Below are 11,394 nucleotides of genomic sequence, written 5' to 3' on the forward strand. Positions count from 1 at the left end.
TGAGATCCTTAAGACATTAAACATTGCACCCTTAGAGGTGGAACATTTTCTTCAAATTTGATTAATGGCACTAATACTGAGGTACCCTCTTTCCAACAAAAAAGAAATACCAAAATCGGTTCACAAAAACACACACAAAAAAATACGATCGAATTGAGAACCTCCTCCTTTTTTAAAGTCGGTTAAAAACAATATTACATTGAGTGTTTGTAGCGACGCAATTAAAGTACGCTTATAATGTTAAAAGTATCGTTTTTTATATTCAGCTTTGTAACAGTTCATTCGCTGAATTGAAAATGAAAATAAAATAAATAAAATAAAAAGGTGTTTATTTCTTCTCAAAGCATAAGAAACACAATACTTAAAAAACGAATAGAAAAAAACAATTGAGTGATATAGACAAAACTGTTAAAGACTCAGCATTGCAGATTTTCAGTCTTCTCCTGTAGCTGGCTAGCTAGCTAGCTAACGCGACTTTGAGATTATAGTAATATTGTTCTTGTGTCAAAATAAACAATCGTACGCAGTGGAAACGATATGAGTAAGAAATGAATCGAAATACTTTTACTGGGGGGTATTTTTTGCAAAAATATAAAAATATGTGTGCTTAACGCCAAAATCTACGACATTACAAAACTTTCAAGCTTATCGTGATATTCCGAGCCTTCGAGCGGAATATAGTTTACGTTATTCATTTAAAATATGATATAATAATAAAGTAAGTTTCTGAGTGCCTGGCCCCGGCCGATTATGCCATTGTCGGGGAAGGCCGCCTCGCCCGTTTCAAAATTCAGTATTTTTGGCCATGAGAGAAGCGAGAATCTATAACAGATAGCCAAAGTGTTAATAACTTTATTTTAGAAACACATTGTTAGTAACAAACAACACAAACATTGGTAATTTAATTCCAATTAATTCAACCATTCAACCATGTAGTTGAGTGTGAACTATAACATAAACTTTAATAACATAATTCATGGTGTTTCAATTATAAAGCCCAACCAAACACACACCTGTAGTTACAAATCATAAACTATACATTTAAGATCGCTAAATTCATAATGCAAAATTCTTAATTTCCAAATTAAAAATATGATTACAATTTTTTCATTTATATATATTATATATAAATTTAGATTTAAGTAATCAATACGTATCTTAGAAGATAAAATATTTTTTTGCTAAATTACTAATTTTGCGCATCTGCAAACAAGTCAAATTATACTCCAAGGGAAGTTCTACCAACTAGCATTTAAATAACAATAATTGTTAAAAAATGTCACAAATCAATTAACATACTTCGTAATTTAACAACACAAAAGATATTTTCGCTCATTGCAAACATTAAATAATATTTTGATTTATTTTTTAATTTACCTTTGTGCAACTGAGTTATTTTTGAGCCAGAATGAACTGTCACACCTAATGCTATATAGTAGCCGAGTTTTATGTGAAGCCTTCGCCGGATTTACGTACTTAAATATCAGTTTAATAACATTCTAAGTCGTACTGCTGCTATCGGCAGCCATAAACGCATTTGTCTTGGCAACTTGGCAACGCCGCCATAAAGGCACTGGCAATCGCTGCCATTGCCAAGAGATATGGCTCCAGCTCGATTGCCCACCGGCTTTGACTAAATTAATATTGTAGACCTACCAGTACCACGTATTGAAACCTGAATGTCTTCGAGTGTGCGCCGAGGAAGAGTCAATAGATTGATCGATTCTTTGCTTTGTCTATACGAAATAGTCCCTTGCTGCGGCTCCACATTATCATTTTGGCTTTGTATATTTATCCTTATTGGTTGCGTTTATGTAAAAATGGTCTGTAACATGTTAGCATCAATGTCGAGCCCCCCAAGGGCTTTTCTCATTGAATGCACAGAGGGGAAATAAAACATATCGATGGAAATAAATTGTTTACACTTCACACCTTTTCGGTTTGCGCCCGTAGTTCTTGGTGGCAGCGCAGGCGCCTCAAGAATCGGCATTCGGGAATGTTAGAATTTGCACTGATAAGCGAGCTCGCTCACTCGTGTTAATAGCCTTCCCTTTTATTGCAAAATTTAAACATTGTTCTTTGTAATACCGTTCGGCTTTTGTAAGGCCCTTATTACTAATATATAAGACAGTTCAACGTGTGTGATATCAGTAGGCACCTGAAAAACGTGTTCACAAAAGAAATCAGTGTGTTTTACAAAGTAATGTCAATATGTAACAGCGAATCGCTTGGTCCCTAAATAGGGTACTAATACCGTCCGTACAGTACCTGTTACAATAAACGGATATATAGGATGTTCTCATTTCATGCGTGACTACCACATAGAACCAAAGATTTCCCGATCATACGGTTTGATGGACATCCAATCGATAAACAAAGACACGAAACCAAAACATGAAGCCATACCCTACATCACTCAAACGAGACAGTTACTTCAACTTCCCCGAAATGTCGTCTTGGCTCGGCCAAGGAGCGTGGGCCCGGGGGAAATCAAGCAGGGGCCGCAATTATACTGACCACATGAAAGGACATTTTTCTTGCGCCTAACACTTTTAATTAATACTCTCTTTGTGTACAGACACGTCGTCGTTATCATTAAGTGTACGAATTCCTGACTATTTACTAGTTTTCTATTGCCTCTTACCGTTTCTGTGTACAGATTGCGTTTATACAATACCGACAACCTATACAAATAGTACAAGAGAAAATCTAAAACATCTTGGTTTCATAGCTTTTGAGGTATCTTTCATGTCGTTGCTGTATGCGTTATCCCTATTATTGTATGTTCTCTTACAATAAGTAGATGGAGCTTAATTTACATATATGTAAAAACACGCATTATTTTTTTTGCCCAAATGGGCCACCTACAATTTAAATTAATGCTCAAAAACACGCAGGTCGGAAAGATTACCAATCAAAAGGGAAGCGCTGGCGCTCATTTAGCTTTGATGGGACGGTCGCTGTGTCGCGGGGAAAAATAAAAATAAATTAAAAATAAAAGAAGGCACGGGAGTTAATATAATGTGCCTGAATGTGCGGCCCGTTCGTTAGCAAGCCGTGATTGTGTACCTCTGCCCGCGCCCGCAGCCCCCTTAATGGAATTAATCATTTGGTGTATGCATAAAACGAGTATGTATCTAAGCTTCTTTACGCGTGGAAAGCGACGCACAACATTACGGATAATTTAAACCAAAATGGCTGCAATGAAACTGAAATATTATAATCGTAATCTATTCAGTGCGAGAATGAACCGCTTTATTTCTCGTGGCCACTCGGCGTAGCACTTTTGTGCACTATATGGTATATTACTTAAATCATTTCGGTCTGCATAAAATCTGCACTTGGTGCTTGGAAACTTTACAGTAAATTGCTCGTTTCTTTGTTATGCAATGTTTACAATATTTCTTAACCATATAAACGTATCCAACGTTCATTAAAAATACAATACTTTTCGAAGACGGGTTCTTATTGCTATACACCTAAAATACAGCCTATTTTAACTTAAGTATTTTTAGTGTAAAGTAGATGGAAACGAGCAGACGAACCGCTACATTGGGAAGTGGTCGTCGTCCGTCCATGGACATTTGTAACACTAGAGGAATTGCCTATGTGTCGTCAGCCTTTGAGAGTTTACTCGCTTTCTTAACACGCAATGATTCGAGCTTAAAATAAGTTGCAAACGTGAGTTACAATCATATGAAAGATTTTATTACGCCCGCAGTTCTACTAATAAATTCATAAAAGCTGTGTATAAGCAAATGCAGAGTCCGTACCGGTAGAATACCAACACGACGGCGGTGCGACGTTCCGTTTCACCCAACAAAGCACTTTAAACAGATTTGAGTTGGACTGAGACAGGAATGGCGTCCGAACTCCCGCGAAAATAAAAATACGGGCTCGTTACCGGCGGCGCGGTAATCCAATCTCGCTGATTCGCGTTGACCTCCCCACCCTGCACCTTATACACACACACTCACTATTTATTTATTAATAGTGTATGTGTGTGCCTGTGCGGGGTCGCAAGATATTAATTTATTTTTCAGGGCATTGTTTAAATACCTAGGTCAATAAAAACACTCATTTACATTAAAGTTACAGCTGTGCAGACAGAAGTTACAGTGTGTTATAACCTGAAACGGGATTTATGAAATACTATTACTCATTGGTCATTTCAATTAAGTCTATGTTAACTTTAAATTGATTGATTTTTTTTTTCTTTTCTTTGAATCCGTTTTAAAGAAGTATAATTGAGTTAATAAAGAGTTGGGCCTCCTATTTTTGGTTACAAAAAAAGGACGCCCAAATATAAACGCGATGGTTATATAGAAGTCTCCCTTTTCAGTAGAAAGGAAAGAGATCTACCCAGTAAAAGCCAATGATACTTCTTATATAGAAAAAAGGGAACCTCGGGACCTGTAACGCCATTCTTCCGCAGTCAACCTGGGGTTTCGGAGTATATGAAGACAATAATTTCAATACGAAAGGCGGATTGAGCGTCCCATTGTCCCAACTAGCTGAACCTAAAAAATTTGTCTACTACCAAATGACTAAAATGAACTATGTGAACAGGCAAAACAAAAACTTATAGAGCCAACGCCAAGTGTTCACAATTGCAACAATTAAAAACACCTACCTGTGAAAATAAACAAAAAATGCTGTAAGAATAAACTAACATGTTTATTTTTTTCTGATTTTCATCCTTTTTTGTACTTTCGTCGCGAAAATGAGCTCTATGGGAACAGCAATAATAACGAAAATATAGTAATGGATACACATTCAACATACGACTGTTAATATACCGAGCAAAACTAAAAAATATTATTTTTCAGTCAACCGTGACCATGGGACCTGTAAAGGGCCCGAAACGTTGCTTTGTTTGAAAAAACAAATATACGCGATTTAAACCCGGAAAAATAGTTTCATTTCCTATGTGTAACAATCGAGAAAACCTAAGAACTCGATAAATATTATTCTCTTTATTATATATATATGATATATTATATATATGTATATATTTCTTTTAGCAGTTGTCCTAACAAGTCAAATATTACTTTTAATTCTAATATATTGTTTTACTTTTTCTGTCATACATTTAGTCTTTTATTATTTTTTCACATTTGTTTGAGAAAAGCACTACACATGCCTCGGCGGGAGCGCGGATTGCTTGACTCGTATTGCTTCTTAACTCATACTCGTCCAGCAATCCCTTACTTCCCGGCTCCTGCCATACTTATACAAATAAACAAGTTGATTTTTTTTAAGAAACAGCAAAATTCTTCTAAAGCTATGTACCTACACGAGTAGATTCGATATTCTTGTTACATTGTATAGGTATTACGAACGATACTTTGGATAAGTAAACATAAACCTTAGCGGTTGAAAGGTAAGTTAAATTGTTATTACGAAATCCTTTGGATAACCCACAACGGCAATACGTACCTTCATTAACCATTAAAACTGTAAGTTTGGATCCATCCATCATAGCTAGATTTCATTACATACTAACTAAATGGGCTAGAACATCACGAAGTTTTCGAATTCGCTTCGCTAACGATTTATAAATTAGCTGGCAGATTGGGAAGTTAAATCCGGGCTCTAAATCAATTTGTGGCACGGATTGCCTTTCTATTTACTTTTTCGATCGTTGTCATTTTTGGAATTAATTGCTTTTTAAATAAATTAATTGGATTTTATATCCATTGACTCCTTTCATAATTTATTTTCATATCTAAATGCAATCAAGAGCACATCTAGCTTGACAATTTGGATCGTTGTCATCTGCAGCGGCATAGAGTAGAATTTAAACCTTAATTATCAAGGAGGTCATGCTCTTGACCTTGTACGACAGTCGTTAAATACAAATAACCCCCGTTATGTGAATTTCTGAAATATCTCAAAGTTTCAACAGAACGAAGTAGGATAAAACCGGGGAGATATGTAATGACGCTATGTAAGATCGGGTGCCGATGTCGCCACTTTTTAACTTGTGTGCAATTCAAACTTTACGCTTTATTATCTACTACCATAACTTAAAGATTTTGATTGGCTAGGGCTTAAAACGTGAAAATGACATAAAACACATTTTAAAATTTAACAAAATGAAACTTACAGGCACTTAAATAAGAGTTATATTACAATATTTCAGTATTTTTTCATCCTGGTTCAGCCATTCACAAACAGGTGGCGTTTTAGTAAAAATACGACTAGTATACAGGGTGGAAATTTGTAATGCCACCGGGAGGGAAAGTACTCTAAATACTGGAGATACAAGATTTTACTTAAAGGAAACATTCCTTTATTTTGAAAGAAAGAAATAAAACTGCATTCATAGATTTTCGAAAATTTCTAGCAACACGCGGGAATCAAACCCGCTTTAATCAATGCAAATAATGTATGCAAATAAATAAAAAAATGCGCCCTGCACTTTTATAGCATCGATCGATAGGGTTAATTATAAGAATAATATCTCTCTCACAAAGTTGGTTAATTAAATGAAAAAAAAAACCATGAAATCTTAACGTATTTTAATAAAAAAGAATGGTAATCTTACTAATTAGTTGCTCGAAATGAGCTCCATTTATTGGATACACAAATTTAATCTTTTAACGAATTCATTTTGAGTAACTTTTAATAACGTGTTGTGATGAATTGTATTACAAATCGTATTCTGACCTCAGCCTTTGTAGCCGTGTCACACCTCGATATGGTCATTTTGACCATATCGAGGCGACACGAAACACGCCCCCATACCATATCTATGGATAAAACACTCGTTATCTTTACGTAATACACAACTTACTTCTATCGTGGCCAAGTCGCAGCCAAATTATAAAGCGACCTCCGAATAGACTAAAACACATCGGCTACTGAAAAGGGAGCGCTTTTGGTACTTGAAAAATGCTTGAAAACGTCGCAATAAGACCCGCCGTTTGGCTCGCGTTCAATTGAAGTCATGACGACAGGGCAAACCCCTGCCCCTACCACAAATTCCTTTGAAATTAGGTACTTAACCCCTGGCTTCAAAGGGTTATCAAGCAAAATTTTCATTCACTGCAAACTTTTGTTCCATGGGGTCCAAAATAAATTCAGTAAATTTTTAATTTTCTTGGCATTAATTCCAGGTTATTTACGTGGAATTGTATGCGGAAAATCATAGTAGGATCTTTTTCTTTGGATTGCGAGACTTGCAGTCGTTCTTTCGTTTCGCCGTGCAACGACTATGCCATTAAAATCGTAGATAAAAGTTGTTTATTGCAACTAACAAGTGGAAAAAAGAAAGCATTTTACAAACGACGTCGCCAGCAGCACGCAGTACAAGCCAGGCGGCTCCTACAACTTGGAGCCAATTTTGAAAATATATTTTTGCAAAATCCTGAATGCTGTGAATTGTTTTGACTGTAATATTAGTTGACAAACATTTGCTTTGAATATTCAGCGACATTCATGTCACGAAACTTGAACACCCACAATAATTTCCTTGTATTCACGTTGGGACTTAATTACGAGTAGCTTCAATTATGTATGGTTTATTTAAAAACCATTCCTGCAAAATATAACGGTACATAATTATGTACAACTTACGAGAATACAAATAAAACAAAAAATATATATATAGCAGATACATAGTATAGAGTAAAGTTTATAGGAGTATAACTGAATTACAATTTTGCCTGGCGATGACTTAGTCGGGTAAGCTCTCGCCGTGTAAACACAAGCTTATAAATTCGGTTCTATGTGGGAACGCACTTAATCTTAAGTTTTAACCATTTGATGAAAAAAATAAGTCATAAATAAAGTTTTGCTTTTCAGGCATAACAAGTAATGTAGTAGCCAGAAGAAACTTGTACTTTACAATGCTGTGCAAGATTTATATCGCATTACAGCAAATGCTTTGTTTTTATTTTCACGTCGATTTGTGGAGACACTTTTGAAAGTGTGTGTCTCTCATTTAAAAACATCTAATTTAACCTTTCCTATAATTATTTAATTCAAGAATTCATGTATTTGTTTGTTTCTCTCGTATGCTTTTCACTATTATTCATGCAACGAAGCGATGCGATAAAACTTGCGCGAATTGTGCCCATAGATATAGAAAAAAGGGGTTGTACCTAGTATTTATGTGGTCTGTGGGTTGTACCCACGATAGCAAAACTTTCTGAAGTATTAGGTTTCACTGTTGGGCGCAGGTCTCTTTTTTTAATTTTTTTTTATAATTACACACACACTCAACATAGTCCCGCACTAGGGAAACCCTGTGTCGCGGGTGCCATGAACACACATATAGACAACCACAATTTACACCCACACTCACGAGAGAAACAAATGTAGGTCATACAAATATTTCTCCCGATCCCGGGAATCGAACCTGGGACCTCTGCGTGGCAGTCCGGCATGGTAACCGTTGGGCCACAGAGGCAGTTAAAAAGAGGGTAGAAAAATATTATAAAATAAATATATTAAAGAAGCTTAGTGCGAATGTCTCTTGTTTCTGAACAATTTTTACCTCCGCTTTTACTTCTGGATAATAGGATGATATCGATTACAGTTGGAAAAGGTAGTAAGTACTCTTTAAAAATTTATGTACCTGTACGTGTACAGCATTGTATTGCATAAATTCTTCCCAAGAACTACATATCTAGAGGCAGCATCGAGACCGTTAGTATTTGTTGTAACTGTTGCAACGACACGCAAACAGGGTGGCAATCATCATCATCATATCAGCCAGAAGACGTCCACAGCTGAACATAGGCCTCCCCCAAAGATTTCCAGACTAGTCGATCGGACGCGGCGTGCATCCATCGGTTACCCGCCGCCCTTACCAGGGCATCCGTCCATCTAGTAGGGCACCGTCCCACCGAACGCCTTCCGGTGGCAATATTGTCATCGAATTCAGATTTATTTAATAATTTGATTTCTGGGTTAACGTTTCACACGCAAAACGGGTTAAGGGTATAAACTCTTCAAAAATGCTTATAAGCTAAACGCTCTATAGAGATAATCAGCAAATTGCAGAAACGTTCTTTAAAATTAATATGTGTTTACAATAACAGTTATGTATAGCGTTTTAGAACAATCTTTATAAAACAAAAAATGAGATGTTATGGTATGCCAACCCCACCTTGCGCTCTCCACTCGAAGCTTGCGAGCAAGCGTCCGCCGCGACATCACGAGTATCACAAACCAATTGACATAGCCCGTCGCTTTTGTTTACGTAGATGGCGCTTTTCGCACCATAAATCTAAGTTTTTACATTTCACGCACGAATCTTTTTCGCAGAGTTCCAGTTTTAGTAATTATTGCCGTCATACTTCCGATGAATATTTATTTCTTAGAGGATGGAAAAAAAGGTTTCTTTGCACATTGTTAACCTTACAACAAGTATCCAACGTTAAGTACGTTAGTAAGTACTCTGCCGAATAGATTTATTTTACTTAGCCTAGGTGACTAAACTTTATGGACAAATTGTGAAAATTTACTTCTACACAAATGCTCCCAATAACATTGTCATACATGGGCATCTCCTTCTCTATAACCAACCATCACGGGGTGAAACAACTGACCTTATAACTAAATGTGAGATTTACCACTTTCACTCCAACCACGCAACTCCCCGAATGGCATTATCAGAACATTATACTCACGAGTACCACGCATAAAAAATTAATTTATTTGTGGCCTTTCTATATTTCTGAAAAATAAAATTAATGCATTTGCTAAACGATCAGGATTTGTAACAAAACGTTTTAAAAAATTGCTGGACGCCAGTCTGTCAACGAAATAAATGCTCACTTTTAAACTTTGCATTCTTAAGGAAATTTTGTGAATAAACTGATATAGACACTAAGATTGTTATTTTCTTTAATAGAAGCGTAAAACCTTCATTCCCAGCTATTTCCTTCCGACAAATTGTACCCAAGAGAATTCACTGCAGCCCTTATTTTCAAAGGCAGGTATGTTCCTGGAAAAGTGAAATATAATATTTTATTTGATAGAATTTATTTATTTGTATTTTACAATTCTGTCTTATATTCTCTTATGTAGTAAAGAAACACATATGTTTAAGAATATCGGTTTCTAAATAAGTACATAACCAAAAACATACCCTAACCCTATTAAGACCCTCCAAGAGTATGAAGTGAAATCTAGAAACAAGCGATAGGAAGATTAAATTATGAGAACTCTAGAATTCATAAACTGGATTACGTAGTCTAAAATGAAAGTAGTTAAATCATTATAATTGTTTCACTGCTGGGCGCAGGTCAGTCGCTAGGCACTGGGCAGGTTCCAATATCTCCACGTCACGTACAAATTGAGAAGCAACCGCCATTCGACTGGGCCACCACCGCGGTGGTACAATATGAAAAAAAATTAAAACGCCGTTAATGTAGGTAATACAACAGTGTAATAATGAAAGTTGCAGTGATTTTACGAAGAAAGTAAAAACCATATTATTCAACCGTAGTGAAAAATTGATTCATTCTAAATCGTATTTACGACATGAGGTAGATTGTTAGACGGGTGAAGCTGAATTCTAATAAATATTTTCTTAAATAATAATCAAGTGAATAATTTGCTTTATTTCTTTTATGTAAGAGTTGGATCATTGATCGAGTGACAATCATAAATACTTAATACGATATAATAAGTATTATGAATCAACCATTAGCTCAGATAGTGACTTTTTTCTTTACCTAGACTCACAGTTGTGCCGAGCCGTATCGGGCCGGCTAACAAAACAGAATTTTTCTAGGAACAGATTTAAGTGAGTAAAAGTATAATATTATTGTACCACATACTCGGAATGCAGGGATGAAGAAAGAGAACTATAAAAACCACGAGCGGAGCGCAGCATCGGTGCTGAGCACTACAGTCGTTTGGTAGCACGAATGTTCGTAATACCCACACACTTCCATCGTTTTTTCTTCCATCGATATACCTATGTTATGCATGTGCTACTTTACATTCCTAGCGCAATGTATCTCAAATGATCCGTGTATACCTACGTCGAATACAGTAAGAGATTTTACGAAACTTAAAGTCTACAAAGTGGAGAGAGTCATTCGCTTACCAATTAAGGCTCGGTATTTTGTTTTACTTTTATGATACCAAGTGTTGGGACGAACAAGTCAGTGCGCGACCACCAAACGTGTCGCTTACCAAAGTGACACGCGGTCCATAAGAATTGCAATGCCGCTCAGAGATTTAAATCGCAATTATCCCAGCGGCACCGCCATTGTGCCCATCACCCTGAGAAATCAGTCTGCCCCTATCTACTGACCCGAGAGATAGGGTTTTCCGGCGAGACTACGGGCCCGACGGCAAGATCAGGGTACGGCGGGCGTCCGGGCCAAGCCCTCCGCCAGTGATACGCCTTTGCGGGCGCCTCTGGCGGAG

At 36.6% G+C, this 11,394-nt stretch overlaps 1 long non-coding RNA gene across 1 annotated transcript; it reads right to left on the reverse strand.

Annotated features, from left to right (window-relative positions):
• Positions 1 to 618: 618 nt before the first annotated feature.
• Positions 619 to 5,590, reverse strand: LOC113237624. The gene is made up of 3 exons (XR_003311049.1): positions 5,440 to 5,590; positions 1,933 to 2,158; positions 619 to 822 (listed from the first exon to the last, which is right to left on the reverse strand). It is a non-coding gene; the product is annotated as an uncharacterized LOC113237624 (long non-coding RNA).
• Positions 5,591 to 11,394: the final 5,804 nt, after the last annotated feature.

Source organism: Hyposmocoma kahamanoa, unplaced genomic scaffold (assembly GCF_003589595.1).
Source record: "Hyposmocoma kahamanoa isolate Upper Pololo Valley unplaced genomic scaffold, ASM358959v1 102, whole genome shotgun sequence".
NCBI lineage: Eukaryota > Metazoa > Arthropoda > Insecta > Lepidoptera > Cosmopterigidae > Hyposmocoma > Hyposmocoma kahamanoa.